Source organism: Cricetulus griseus, chromosome 4 (assembly GCF_003668045.3).
Source record: "Cricetulus griseus strain 17A/GY chromosome 4, alternate assembly CriGri-PICRH-1.0, whole genome shotgun sequence".
Classification (NCBI taxonomy): domain Eukaryota; kingdom Metazoa; phylum Chordata; class Mammalia; order Rodentia; family Cricetidae; genus Cricetulus; species Cricetulus griseus.
The window spans coordinates 40,594,544-40,611,097 of NC_048597.1; the positions used below are offsets into that span (position 1 = coordinate 40,594,544).

The window sequence follows — 16,554 nt, forward strand, 5'->3', positions numbered from 1 at the left end:
AACAAAACTCTGTGGCACTGATGTTCAGAGAAGCCACAGAGTCGAATGAGACAAAACCAATGAAACATCTTTAAGGTCATTTTTGGTTTTACAAAGATAACACACTTGGAAAGGTAAAAGACTTTTTCTTTTCAATAGACTGTGTTGGAGAAAACGACTATCGTCACAAATACAAACCAGATTAGTAACAAATTAATTGATACAAACTCGTTCAGAATATTAAGTCAGTTTTCTAATCACACATAAATAATTAAGAATGAATCAAGATTAATAATAGAAGATTTAGAACTATAATTATTCAATAAAAATAACACAAGACACATTTCTGACTACAACGAGACAAAGTGATCCTATTTGCCAAAATTAAAAATTAAAGAAGAAAACAGGTATGCTGTGCTTGGTGTTGCATGCCTTTGATCCCAACTCTCAGGAGGCAGAGGCAGGAGGATCTCTGTGAGTTCCAGGCCAGCCTGTTCTACAGAGTGAGTTTCAGGTTAGCCAGGGCTACATAGAGAAACCCTGTCTCAACCCCGCCCCCCAAAAAAAAGAAAGAAAGAAAATACATGATTACTTGAAAGTCATCAGAATTAGGAAGCCAAATTGTGTATCTAAATGCATCAAGAAAATGAAAAGAGAACCCATCTCAGAGCAGGAAGCAGAACTGTGTATTTTGTATCTGATAAGATCCTGGCACCCAGAATGTGTGGGATGTAGTAGGTTAGTGGTAGAGCTTTTACTAGGAGTAAGGGGACTTGAGTCTAATCCCTAGCATTAAAAACAAACAAACAAAAAAACCTACAATAACAGAGACTCAGCCAACTATCAAAACAAAACAAGCTTAAAAAGACATTTCTCTCTTTTTTAATGTAAAATTTTTTTTACTAATTTACTTTTTACATTCCAATCCCAGTGCTCCCTTCCTCCTCTCCTCCTGCTCCCCCTACTCCCCACCCCACCTCCCATCTGCTCCTCAGAAAGGGTAAGGCCTCCCCTAGGAAGTCTACTAAGTCTGTCCCATCGTCTTGTTGAGGCAGAACCAAGGCACCTCTCCACCTCCACACCCCTGAGTCTAGACTGGCAAGGTATCTCTCCATATAGAACAGGCTCCACTAAGTCAGTTTGTGCATTAGTAGGTCTTGGGTCCACCGCCAGTGACCTCATATATTGTTCCAGTCACACCACTGTCACCTATATTAAGGGAGTCTAGTTAGGTCTTATGCAGGTTCCCCATCTGTCAGACCTGAGTCAGTGATCTCTCACTAGCTCAGGTCAGCTGATTCTGTGGGTTTCCCCATCATGGTCTTGACTCCTTTGTTCATATTTTCGCTCCTCTCTCACTTTGATTGTACTCCAGGAGCTTGGGGGGGGAGGGGAGACATTTCTCTGAGAACTGTCAAATGGCTAAAGCTTGACATCATTAGTCATTAGCAGAGTGTAAATTAAAACCACATCCACTAGAATAGTATAATGGAAAAGAATGACTTGGCCTGGTAAAAAAAAAATGCTTGTGACCCCAACTACTCAGAAAGCTGGATCTGTTGGATCTCAAGGTTCAAGGCCAGATGGGAAACTTACTGAGTCGCTTTATCTAAATAAAGAATAAAAAAGGTCTGGGGACTATAGAGACCAGTAAAGTGCTCACCTATCGTATGGAAGACTCAGGGTTCAACCCCCACTACCACACACACACACACACACACACACACACACACACACACACACTCCAAGTTGATATTTGTAAAGGTGTAAAGAAACTGAAACTTTTCTTCACTCTTTAGGGAATGAAGAAATGGTGCAGTCATTTTGGAAACACAGTTGGCTATTGTATCAGTTGCTCTTCTCATTGTCATGATCAAATACTTAACAAGGAGTACCTTAAGGAAGAAATGATCAGGGCTTGTGGCATGAAAGCGTAGCCCATTATGACATGGCAGTGGCTCACTCACACCTGACCAGTTTACAAAACAAAAGCAGGCAGGCATTAAGTTTAGAATGTAACCCTAAAGACTGGCTACTTGGTGACTCACTTCCTCCAGCAAAGCCCCGCCTCCCAGGGAATCCATAACCACCCAAAACAGTGACACAAGCTCTGGACCTTATACAGTCAAACGTCTATGATAATTTTTAAAACTTAAACATAAGCTTACCATATGATCCAGGAATTTCACTCAGGTATTTACCCATATGGAATTAAAATATATTCACATTAAGATCTGTACATGAGGACTGGAGTTTCCTCCAAGGTTAAAAATACTTGCTTGTCATCCTAAGCCAAACATCCTGTTATTAGGCAAGACCTCCAGTAGCCACACGTTTGGCCAAACAACCTGTTGTTTAACCTTGGAGGAGCAAGAATAAGTGTGAACCTCTCTGACATTAAGTCAAGAGGAAAGGGAGTCAATAACACCATGGGCTCTGATACTGGGACTCAAAGTGAGAGCAAGGACAGACTTCAAATGGCCTCAGGGTCAAAGATGTATGGGAAATACTGTAAGATTGGATGGATGTGGTAAGGAAACCAAACTTTGATCTCTATAATTTCGAGAATAATGGATGATGAGGAGGATAAGGTCAGTTTCTCCAGTGCATTGTCACAATCACTCCGAAGAACTGAGCCATTCTCAGACTCACAGCCCACCTACCAAAAGAGACAAATGTTCTGTGAGAAAGCACTCCAGACACTACAGCAGAAACTGACCTAGATCTTCCCTAAAGGAATGTAGACATTTATTCAGGTGGCAGGAGAAAGAAGAAATCCTAGAGCTGGTGACAGCTGTTGAAGAGTGTGCTACTTTCCATGGTTGTAAGAAAACACTGTAGATTATAAAATGAAAAGGGTTATTTTGGCTCATGGTTTTAAGAGTTTCCATACCACTGATGGACTCCACTGATTTTGAGCTCATGGTGAAGGAGCACATTTTAGTGAGGTCCGTGGGGTGGAACAGAACTCGTTTCATGGTCATGGCATGAAAAGAAAGAAGGGGCAGAGTTCCACTGTCTACATGCCTTTGGGGATAATCCCAGTGGCTGGAAGACCACCAACACAGCATACCTCTTAACATCTCCACTGTCTGCCCCTGGCTGAAGTCAAGCATCAATACACGAACATCCGGAAAACTCTCGGTACACAACAGCACAGTCTGAGACTGCTCTCACACTCAAGGAAATGCAATGCTGTCATCTCAAGTTCAGCAGGAGAAACTGTAGCATTCATTGAATTGGTGGGATAGTGTGGGGAAACCCTTGAACTCAGGCCAGTGAGATGGTTCAGCAAGTAAATTACTTCCTGTGCAAGTCTGAAGACCTGAGCTTGATTCTAGAAACCCACAGAAAGGTAGACCAAAGTAAATTAGAGCCAGTCCACAAAGTTGTCCTCTGGCCTCCACACGCACTCCATGGCACACACACATACAAATAATAGATAAAGTTTATTAAAATAAAAAACTGTTGAACTCCCTGCCAATACTAAGGTCTTAGGTCAGTGAGGTTCACGAGAGATAAATACATGGAGGCTCAGGCAGTGTGGGCTACCTGATATTGGCAAGTGGCATGTTCCTTTAGTCCATCATGGCGTGAGACAGCTTCTGGGAATTTGCTGACATGGATGTGCATATGAACCATGCAGGTGTATAGAATGAAGTATGACCTTCCTAAATTTCACATCAGTGCACAAGGGAATTATATCACCCAGTCAAAGATAATTATGTTTCATTTGTTGTTTGCTTCAATCTTCAGTTCGATCATTAGAGCGCATCTTATCTTGTGATTAAAAAAGATTATCTATTCTCTCCAATTACATATTTAAACAAACAATGGGTTTGTTTTCATTCGTTAACAACTATTACAATCCATTAGTTTAAAAATGTATAAATGAAAGACACATTGCTTAAATAAAACAGAGCCCCACGGAAGAAAATATAAGACTATATACAAAAAGTTAATCACAAGCTTGTTCTGATGACATTTAAGAAAAAAACACAGAAAATATTCTTCAGGTAGTCAGGTAAATGAATCCAAATAGACAGCACACAGCCAGCTCCACACAAAGTGCGCAGGTGAATATTGCTGTACTTACACATTGCTGTTAAATATTGTCAATGATGTATTGCCTTTGTCCTTGCCTGCACTTTTATTGTACAAAACTGCATATTGGTGTCATCCATTAAAATGCAACATTTTCTCCCAAGCATTACTACTCGATAGCTGGGAATACGATCACATCGTGGATAATTGCTGGATTGTTGCTTTTAAAATAACATCTGTGTGTATGTAATTTGGACAGAAATATGTCAGTTCCATTGCCAGAAACTGATGTTATTGTAACACACTTCAGAGGTATAACAGCTTTCAGAAGAAACTCTTACAGCATTTTATTTTTATCACAGGGAAAACTTAAGAGCACACACATGAATTTAAGACAAAACTATGCATCCCAGGGCCGTTCAATTTTTCAACATGCTGCTCTTGTCATTACAACTATACCCAAGGGAAGCCTGGAAGCCATGGCCTGTTCCTGGACTTCCAGAGACTCTTTCCTCTAATAAACAAGCTACACCATGCCTACTGGCTACAGTAGTGTGAGACTATAAGAGCTAATCCTACCATGAATTTTCTGCTTAAAGATCTTGTTTATGAAAGTGATCTTAAGGAGGGAAACTTTGAAAAGAATATTAATGTTGTAAATTCTATAAAAGCATTTTGCTGCTACCCTAACGTAGCTGAGGGCTTAAAAGGCATATCAGGAGTTTTCTGCAAAGTATGGGGTGATGGTCTTGGCCATAAGTCTTGGTGTCTAGAGAGGATAGCCATCCACAGGACCCCCCCCACCTCCAGACTTTGCTTACCCCCAGGAAGACTTCACATGCTGCAAACAGTAGAATGGAGAGGCTCTTCATGGATATTTTCTCTCTGTTGACCCCTGCAGCAACTAAACAAACACAGATAAAACACTCCAGTGTGGTGTTATTCATTTATTATCCAGATAAGATATGCAAATTCCATAGATGGATGTCTCTCACCACTCGCCCACTTTTAGCAGTCTTATTTTTTTTCATTTTTGTCTCTTTTTCTTAGAGAAGAAACCGATGATCGTATTACCCGGATATAAATCCATTTGTGCACAACTTCAACATCTCTGCTTCCATAACCGATGGGACAAGTAGACAGAAAGCAGGTAAAGAGACAGTAGAACTGGCCCATGTCATCAATCATGAGGGCTAATTGACATTTTGAGAACATTTCCCCTAGACTGTAGAATGTGTGTTCAACTCAGCTCCATGTAGACCATGCACAAAGCTAAGGCCAGATGTCAGGGCACAAGGCTCAATAAAAAATAACAGAAATCAGACAGCAACGTTCTCTAACAGCCATGGAATTCAATTAGATGTCAGCTACAGAAAACATGTAGAAATCACTAGGAATGTGGAAGTTATATATCATAATTGCTAACAATTCATAAACAAAGTGAAAAATGGGAGCAGTACTCATAAAATAGCTGAATGAAAATATAAACATTCCACATCAAAGTTTATGGGATACAGTGTTGAAAGGAGAATTTATTGTTCTAAATGTTGCATATGAAAATGTATCTATAATTAAAATCCCAATTGAATAGTATATGCTTTCTATTTTAAGAAATAAGAAAAGCAAAGGGAGAGCACAAGAAAAAAAAACTCCATTTGAGTGAAAAGTGCAATTTCTGAACCAGGGTTATACCCCAAAACTGAAAAATTACAGGAAGAACAAGGCCACTGTGGGGACAGAACCAGGAATAGGATTCAAAGCTACCAGCCCATTCTCTGTTTCTCTTCCCTCCTCTCCCTGCTCCTTCCCCACCTCTCATCCTCTTCCTCCTCCCCCCCTCCTCCTTCTCTTCCTCTTCATCCCCCTTTCTCTTCTGTATTTTTACTTCATGATACTGTGTCCCTGTCCCCTCACATGGATAGCAAGGAACATGCCTCTTAATCCCAGTTCCTGAAGTCAGAAGAAAGATACTGTTTTTCTCCCAGGTTCTGTCTATAATACTCCACAGAGAACAAGAGCTACCCTGGTCTAGATCCCCTTCTGCTCCTGCTCAGGTCACTGCAACCATGGCAATGTGTCCATTTTGGCTGGTTATCTTCCTTGGTACCAGCAAAAGCACAGGCCTTGCTGTCAAGGTGTATCAGTCAGCTGTCAGCTAGTGGAGCATTTATAAATGAGAACACAGGATAAAACACACATTGACCTACACACCGACATAAGCACACACAGTAGCATGGACCATCTATATCATCTTCACCATGTCCAAACAGCATCACTGTTAAGCACCGTAATAAATACCTACCTCACTAGCAACCTGCTTATGTAGTTAGGGATTTTTTTTAAATGGTTTTACAAAAATCTGAGAATTTCAGACTCTCAGATGGATCAACCAAAAGCCTTCTCTGGAAGAAGTTAGAGAAGACAGGACAGTGTTTCTCCAGTGATGTGTGAAGCAGAAACCAGGATATTTTAAGTATATTCATCTCTATGCACAAATGCTCTTCCCCCTTATGCTTCCAGAGAATAAAAACAAAAACAAAAATCCATGCTTCTTAAATCCATTCATACTTGCACTTAGGATGCAAATCTAAATTTAATATGTTCTGGCTGAGCAGTTTACAACACATTCTGATGTTGCGATGATGGTTTGGTTTGGTTTTCTGTGAAATAAATCAATTTAGCTGATCTCAGATCACTAACAAATAATCAGCCATCACTGGCAAATGCCCATCATTCCAGCATCTAAATTTTGGGATTATGCATGCTATCCAATTGAAATTTTTGGTTAACTGAATGATATAATAACACAGATACAAATTGAGATATCATTATAAGGCAGGAAAAACACTTTATTTCTGTGTGATTCTCACAGTCAAATTGAAACCTGGATTTTATGAATAAAAGAATTCTGATAGTAACTGAGGCAAAGCTTGTTCAAAACCACTTCAGGCTGTGGAACATTAAATCAGATTAGGTGTATTATTCAGCCTTATGTGAGACTATAAAAGCAAATATTAATTATTCTAACTAATTGAGCATAACTTAGGTTTAAACCAAATTTTAGAGACAGGCTTTGAAATGATGTAATTATAGACAGTTGTTTAATCAAAGTATTTAAGAATATTTCATTTCATAAATTTACATAAATGAATTTCTAGAAAAAATAATGGTACTTGTCTAGCCCAGGATTCATAGAGATTTTTCTCTTTCTACCATAGATTAGAATAATTCCATGCTATTCGCAATTATGAATTACACATAGCCTCAGTCATGGTTCATGGTTTCATCCTAAATCACATAGACCACGAGTATGTGTGCTATGAAGGTCATGCTTTGCAATGACCTCATAAGCAAACCTAACACCGTTAAGCATTTCATACATGCATATATGTGCTTTGATCAAGTCCATACCCCGTTCCCTCTCCTTATATTCCTCCTCTGTGCCTTCACAACACTTTTCTCTCCCAGCTTCATGTGTTCGAATTTCTTTTAAACCCACTGAGTGTACTTAATGCTACCTGTGTATTCATGAGTGAAGATCCATCTACTGGAGGGTAGAGCTGCAACTTTGCCTATCCTTTCCCCAAGAAGCCACCAATTGACAATAGCTTTTCAACTCGGGGTGGGACTTCATGAGCCCCTGCCATCCGTGATGATTGGTAGACATGGCAGGCCTATTGCACACATGAACTCACCACAGCTGTGACTGCATGGATAAAACTGCACTAGCACAAACAGCTCTTTTTTTTAAGCACTGGGACAGTTTGATGATAGATTGTGGCTGATAATGTACTTAGGTCTGAGATACTAAATTCTCTTTTCAATTTCTGAAATGTCAGAATAAGATACCATTCAGAGAAATTGCAGTGGGCTAGGAATCTGGCTATCTAGTATTTTATGCCTTTTGCCACACCAGAACCTGGTGAGCCACCTGACATCCTGGGAACTTTGCCACGTCTATGAAATAAACAGGTTTGATAATTGGCCTAAAGTTCATTCCAACATGGTAATTCCATGACTCCATACATGTAAATGTAATCAGGACAGTATGTGGAGCACAGAGAAGATACCATAACTTTACCTCTTTTCTCTCAATCCTTTCCCTGACTACAACCACAGTCCATTTCTTTGTATTCAGTACTTCATCTCAAATAACATACCGGACAGTAACAAACACTGTTGTCAACTCTATCTTCAGGAAATATGGCAAAACTGAATTAGTAATTTACATTCATCGCCAAGAACCTGTGGCAAAGACTGAAGAACTGCTGTTTTAAATGAGGCCAGACACAATGAAGCACCGAGCATCTCAATATCCAAAATGGATGTTTTAGTGATTAGGAACTCATCTGGCAATGGAGAGAACAGCACGGAGAATACTTCATGGAGGCATGATGCAACCATGCACTCAGCAGAAGAGCAACTAAGCATCTACTTCTCATGGACCTTCTGCCCTTTAGAATCAGTTATCTCAGGATGAACCATCCCTTCTGATTTTTAAGTGATAAATGACTTATCCGTAATAGAACTGCCACAGACATATCTATTACACTTAGCATTCCTGATTATGATGAATACAGTAATTATCACATTTTATATATTTTGAGAGTCTGTCTACTATACTTCTATGTTCTCCATGTCTATTTCTAACAAGTATTAAATATATTAACTGTCCTAGCTTTAGATCTCAAGTCTTCCCACTAGAGTTTTCTCCTTATTTTTTTTTCATTCTTAGGAATGTCTTGTCTATTTTTGGTATTTTGCCAGTTCCCATAAATTGTTATTCAGCTTGCTAAGTTCCACTGAAGCCACTGTTCAAATTCTATTAATTTGAAAGATGAACTTGAGGAAAACAAAAACCTTTATGATACCGACTCTATCTGTGAATTGCTATGTCTTCTATTTATACAGATCTCCAAAAACCATTTGATTAAAAATTTTAAATGTTTGCATAGGTTGGTCTATTTTTGTTAATTTGTTACTGGAAACCTCTGCCTATCTTGTTGATATTATAAATAGCACCTGGTGCTTTTTACTTCTTTCTTGTAAGTTACCATGAGACTTGAAGCAGAATGTTAAGTGGAAGTGCTAATGATAAGCAGTCTTCCTAGTTTTAAATGCAATGTGAGCGACAGTGCAGTAAACAGGAAACATGAGACTTGCTCCTCATGCTGAGTAGCAATCCCTCACTGGATCAAAAAGAAATGCCCTTCTGTTCCCTTATTCTAGGTAGCTTTTTAAGATTTTATTTCCAAAAATATATTTAGTCTCTGTATGTGAGCACACATAACCACCTGTGTGTGCGTAACACACATACACACACACAGTATGTAGGCCTGCATTCATATAACACATGTTACAGTCAGAGGACAGCTTGCAGGATTCAGTTCTCAGTTTCCAGGGAGAATTGTGAGTTCCCTGATAAAACCCATGTTGTCACACTTGGTAGCAAGTGCCTTTACCCACTAAGCCGTCTCATAGTACCCTTTCAGAAGAGTTTGTGGTGACTGAACATTGACTTTTGTAAAAGGCTCTGTTTACATTTACTGGAATAAAATAAAAATTTTCAACTTCCATTTTATGTACGTGTATGTAGTGTGTGTAACGTAGGCATACATGTTTCGGCTTCACAAGTGTGTGAAGGTCAGAGGATGACTTTTGATGTCTTCCACCATCACTTTCCACGATACATGTATATTTCTTGCAATTTTCCCTTCAAACATATGTTTTTACTTATCTAATATATAATAGCCCAAGAGAACAATCCATAGGTGTGTGCCAATCACATGTTTGGTTTTGTAAGTAGTGCCAAGCAGTGTTCTGGAGTGTCTATGCCAATTTGTATTCCCATCAGGGATGTATGAATGACCCAGTTTCTTTGTCTGACCAGCATTTGGTGCTATTTTTTGTTTAGCTGTTCAGCTAGGCATGTGATCACATGTATGGCAGTCAGGAATTATATTTCCATGGTAGATAATGATATTGAATTTATTTTCATGTAGAATTATTTTCACGTGCCCATTTGCTGTATGTGCACCCTTGTTGGTTTAGTATACTGTCCTTGGATGGAGGATGTATCAAATAGTAAGCTGATAAGAATGGTTAGTGCACTTGATCCTAGCTAAAAGGCTGAGAAACCATCCTACTTCATGTAATTAGGCAGGGTTTCTCACTCGAATGCAGAGCTCACTGACTTAGCTAGCTCCCTTTGTCAAGTCTCCTTCTGGGAGAATGCTGGTATTACAGTCAGGCTGAAATTTCTGTCCAATATTTACATGGGTGCCGGGATCTAATCCCCAGTCTTCATGATTGTAAAGTAGGTTCTTTACCTTCTGAGCCATCTTCTCAGCTCCATCTTGAATCCTTTAATGCAGTAGATTACAATTGTGTTGTTATGAAAGGATAAGCATATTGATCAATAATACAGAATAGAGTTCTCTTCAAAATGTATAAAACACAACACCTATAACATAGATAACCAAGGAAAAATAAATGTAGGAGAGGTAAATCAGCAGCAGTTCCACCATAAATAAGCCATTCATCATTTGTATAGTAATGGCAGGGCATTTGTTACTTTACAAAAGCATACAAAAATAAGATTTCTAGGAAATCTTATTCTGAAGGGTAGAAAAATTCATGACTGCTAGAATGTAGCTTCTGTGGTATTTATGCATGCATGTGTGCATTCAGCTGTGTGTGTGTGTGTGTGTGTGTGTGTGTGTGTGTGTGTGTGTGTGTGTGTGTGTGTTTCACTGGCTTCAGCTTTGGCAAGTGTCACTCCATCTATTTGGCATCTATGTTCACACCTGGCATTTGAGAGTAAGTTCTCTCCTCCGCACAAACTGTTTCGGCTTTAAACTGCTGGATAACCAAGTACTTTGAAACACAGAGGCTGCAAGCAGCAATCGTTTTTGCCATGCTTCCCAGGTTTGTGAGTTGGACTTTTGAGTAGCATTTCCCTGGGAAAGTTTTCAGTTCTGTGTGGTATTAACTGAGATCAAGGAGCAGCATTCAGCTAGTGAATGGACTGGGCTGAAGTCCAAGACAAATTCAAACAAATATGTCTTGGTGGGAAGACTGGAATGCTAGGCTCATTTGGGCCCCTCATCTCCATACAGTCCTAGGGCTTTGCCACATGAAGCGCACAATAGAGAAGTCTTATTTCTCACATACTAACTCCAGCATCTAAGAAACCAATGCATGCCTACCCTTCCTTTTAAAAGCCAGTTCCAGAACTGTCATATCACCACTACCACCACACTTTAATGATAAATAAATAAATAAATAAATAAATATGCAATGAAAATTGTAGAGGAAAAGAAACTCATCTCTTCTTGGAAATAATATCAAACAATTCACATCAGCATCTTATCTACCATGTAATATCTACTTATGGTTTTAGTTTCAGGACCAGACTACCCTGATAACATGAGTTTGAATTATTTTCTATTTTTCTAGCTTCAAGAAAACATTTAGAATGGTTTTACTGTCCTGCTTCTTAAGTTCTTGGTAGAGGTTCCTTCTAAAACTCTCAATATCTAATCTTTTCTTTGTGAAGACAGTGATTTTGAGACTACTCCAGCTTTCTATTTCTTCCTGAGTTAATTTTGGTAAATCAACTTCCAACAATTCATTCATTGTGTCTATATTTTCAATATATTGGTAAAAATAATTATTGATTACTGTTATTTTACATATTCCAATAGTTACATCAACTTTATTATTAAAACACATATTGTTCATTATTTATCAGTGAAGCTAAAATTCTTTGACTTTCTTAAATTTTCAGAAACTAAAATGGTTACACATTTCTCTTGTATGTTTGAGTTTTTTCCTCATTTTCTGTTTTCATCTTTTCTATTCCATTCTCTTCATCTTATATTTATTTCAATTTTTGTTTTTTGCCTTTCATGACATTCATAACATATTCCCATTCTTTTTTTGTTTTGTTTTATTTTTTGAGACAGGGTTTCTCTGTGTAGCTTTGGAGCCTATCCTGGCACTCACTCTGGAGACCAGGCTGGCCTTGAACTCACAGAGATCCACCTGCCTCTGCCTCCCGAGTGCTGGGATTAAAGGCGTGCGCCACCAACGCCCGGCCATATCCCCATTCTTTTATTTTATTTATTTACTTATGTTTGTTTGTTTATTTTAAGAAAGGGTCTCACTATGTAGCCCTGGCTGGCCTTGAATTCAGAGAGATTTGGGATGATATGTTGTAAGTTCCCACTCTGTTCTTTTAAGGAATGGGTGTTGCCGATTTTAAAGGACTCCCTTGTATAAGTATTTTCTTCTCTGTTTAAGTATGTTCATATTTATAGACACTATTGTATATTGTTTTCAAAGCAGTATAATATTCTATGACCTGGGGTTTACATTAGGTAATATCATGTAGTGGTCCATTGTCAGTTTTTGTCTTTATAATTATCTGTCTGACCCAGAAACATTTATTGAAAGATCTGTGTTCTCACTGCTCTCTATTTCCTTCTTTACCATAAATTAAGTAGATTCATATGTAGAGTTTGTTGTTTGTGGGTGTTATTCTGTTATTTGTGTCTCCTGATCCATTCTTGTGATAATACTATAATTATTGTAAAAATTATAACATTATAAAAAGATTAATAACAGAGAGAGTAAGTTTTCTTTTGCTGATAAAGCTGATTGCTCTTGGTCCTTGACTTGTTATGTTACTATATCAACTTTCTAGTGATCTTGTCAGTTTATACATATAGTCAGGCTACTTCATGAAAATTATGCTCAACCTAGTAGAGCATATTAGGAGAACTGACATTTAGAAAAATTAACTTGTTCGGTGTGTGAATATAGTGTCTGCTTGTCATTTGGGTCTTTCCATTTTGTTGTTTTTTAGAAATCGTTTTCTGAATAGTTACAAACATCTTTGGTCAGTTTGTTATTGTTCTTTTGATTATAAATATTACTTTATTGTTCTAATTCAATGTTAATGTATACAGAAATATAATACTTGTAATACCTGCAAAAACTTGGTGAAATAATTCATGAACTTTAAAAATCTGTTAATGGCACAGATTTAAGTGCATGATTATGTTATGTTATATATGAATAACTTTTCTTTCTACTTAAATTCTTGTTTCCATTTGACTTATTGTACTGGATAGGATCTACTATAAAGTAGTGTCAAGGTAATGACAGTTAATCTAATGACACTATATGTTATCAAATACTTTTCTTAATCTATTGAGTTGATCAGATCATTTTCACATGCTATCAATGTGGACTATAGGTTTTATCATTTAAAACTAAGGCTTCTGGAACAAATGAAACTAAATCAGTATCTTGATATGTATATATATATATATATATATATATATATATATGTACTTTGATTACAATGTTGTTATAACTTGTACTATCATGGTCATAAGTGAATCTGATCTGTAATTTTTTATTTGTTAATATCCATTTTATAATTTTATTATGAAAACTGTACTAGTCAAACATAGTAAGCTTATACGGGTTCTTCCTATTTTTTTCTCTGTAGCAAAATTAGCATTTTCCAAATATTTTGTTTCTTATAGATAGTGCTGCATTCTACATTTTTTTCTTGCTAAATCTCATAAGAAGTTTACCAATTTTATTATCATTTTCAAAACACCACCTTTTGGGTTTTATTGATTCTACCACATTTTTTAGAAAGGGAGGTCAAAGTGTCTATCTGAACTTTAATAATTTCTTGGTACAGTAAAGGAGTTTTTCATTACAAATCCAAAGTCCTGAGCCTGAGGTAGATCATCAGTACTTGATGGAATGGGAAAGGAACTTGAGAGGGCCAGATGTAATGAGACACACCTTTAATCCCAGCCCTTGGGATGCAAAGCCAGGCAGATCTTTGTGAGTCTAAGATTAACCTGGCCTACAGAGTGAAATATTGTATGGTGGTTGAATGAGAATGGCCCCCATAGGTTCAATATCTGAATCTTTGGCTTCTAGTGGTGAGCCGTTTAGGAAGGATTAGGAGGTTACAGGTGTGATCTTGTTGGAGGAGGTATACCTCTGGGGGTGGGCTTTGAAATCTCAAAGCCCGGTTTTCCTCTTTCTGCTAACATAACCCTAACCCTAACTCTTAGCTACTGCTTCAATGCCATATCTGCCTGTGTGTTGCTCTAATTCCCATCATGACGATCATGAAGTAACTAGCTGAAACTATAAGCAAGCCTCTAATTAAATACTTTCTGTGATAAACTGCCTTGGTCGTGGTGTCTCTTCACAGTAATGTAGCCATAACTAAGAAATCTTGTCTGAGGGTTGAAAGAGGGAGGGAAGGAAGGAAGGAAGAAAAGAAGGAAGGAAAGAAGGAAGGAAGGGGATAGGAAGAAACTGGGAAACCTAGTAGGAAAAAGAAATATCTTAGCTAGAAGGGACCTTGGAGGAAGACTGGAGCATAACCAACAGAAATGTGGGTTTGTTATCTAGCACTAGGCATAGGAAGACAGAATCTTAATCCCTTTTCCATAGAATGCATAGAGTAAGAAGTTATGCATCCCTGAGAGAAATTTGATTGAAGGGTAGAAGACAGAGACATGATGGTATATTTAATTTAGGTCCTGTACTACTGACCCACCCTAGCCTTTTCCAAGACCCTAGCTTAATCCAGAGATCTTGGATTGTAAACATACCATCAAGGTATGTATAATTTAGGTCTTAGTAGTACTAACCCACCTGAGCCTTTTCCAAGACCCTAGCTTAATCCAGGGATCTTAGATTGTTGATTCAATATTGATGGTTGATATGGATTAGTCTCCTTCTCTCTGGCATTTGATTTACAGTCACAGTAGCCCTGTGCACTGCTCATAACAGTAGTATTAAATCGCAGAATTTGGTTTATGTTTTCTTCCTAATGAATTGGATTGCTGGAAAATTCCCTTTCTCCCTGAGAGCCTAGAGACCAAAGGAAGCCTTCCTGCTGCAGGACTTATTCACAATCCCGTCTTATGGTAGGTCCAAAACTGAAAGTCCTCATGTTCTTGATTACAATTTATCCTTTTATGAGATTTTTTTAAGTAACATACTTGAAATATTTAACATACAGAAGCCAAGTTTAAGATTAAAATTCTTATAGGAAAAAAAGCTATTAGTGGATAAAAGAACATACACTCCTGGAAACTATGTGATTTTGAAGTGTTTTTCAAGATAACTATAAAACTAATCTCTCTTCTTTTTCATTATGTTCTGATAGTTTTATTGATGATTCATAAGTCTCCAATGAGCCAGTATACCATTGCTTCCTCTATTGATGACTCATAAGCCTTCAGTGAGCCAGTATACCATTGCATCCTAATGATGGAATGGGTAACAGCTACTTACTTAACATGAAGTTCTGGGGGGCGGGACGGAGAGAGGAGAGAGAAATCAATTTACAAAATGCTAGCCATCACAGGGCTTCTATTCATCAGCTGTGGAACAGCCTGCACATTTCACCTGCTGACTTAGAATAGTGGGGTTTCCAGTGGGTATTGAAATGAACAGGAAGGGCAGAAACCCAGACTAACACCTATGGAATGAACTATGTCTTTTTAACATTGAAGCAAGTCATTTTGTGTCTTTTCAAGATACATATCCAAAGAGATGGAATATAAAGGAAGAGATGTGGGTGGTATCCCAATGTCTTAGCAGCCTCATTCCAAGTGACTTCCTTTTGACTGGTGATTCATGTTTTAACTATGGATGTAACAGTATAACTATGTCAAAACTGTGAGTAAACTGTGCACGACATGGAGGTTTGAACTATAAAAACACAAGAGATTGATCAGCAGCTTCAATAGCATTTCATCTCGCTGCCAGAAGCATAGCCATCACATAGATGAGTTGCACAATGGCCTTCCACAGCTTTGTTGAAATATTAGTACCTGCCTCATTTAAGCATGGGGCTTGGTGATATCTTATGTTCCTAAAATATTCAGGGTCTGGGAGGTCTATCAGGTTATCTCTTCTTTGCTGTATTTTTCTTCTCCAGGAAGAATACTGCCCTGAAGGGCCATCCTTCAACCAAAATAGACCTTATGAGTTCTGAGAGAACATGATGTCTTCATCCAATCCCTCTCTCGGGGCTCGGGAAATGCTGCAGGGGGGAAGAGGAAAGAGCATAAAAGCCAGAGGGGATGAAGGATACCATAGGACACAACAGAGCGGCACACATATGAATTCACAGAGACTGTGGAAGCATGCATAAGACCTGCCAGGTCTGCCCATTTGGGGTCCTAATGCTGAAAGGAAAAATAGACCTGTGCCCCCATCTCTAACCTAGAAACTATCTCCAACTCATAGCCACTTGCTAATGAAACATTAGTTTTCTCCAAGAGAGTCTCACTGAGGAAATACACTACTTGTAAGGGAAAGCTACATGCCAAGCACTATGTGGCCAGGACAAAATAAACTCAGCAGCATCTTTGGAGATTCTGTGGCTCTCAATGTTAATTCAGGGCACTCTTTTTCATCTTACAGATACTTTTTATATATTATAGGTTCCAGTTTTGTTTTTGTTTTTTTTTTTAC

The 16,554-nt window shown here is 38.2% G+C and overlaps 1 pseudogene; it reads right to left on the reverse strand.

The window, feature by feature from the left end:
- Nucleotides 1–10,049: 10,049 nt before the first annotated feature.
- LOC113835422 lies at nucleotides 10,050–10,164 on the reverse strand (annotated as a pseudogene).
- Nucleotides 10,165–16,554: the final 6,390 nt, after the last annotated feature.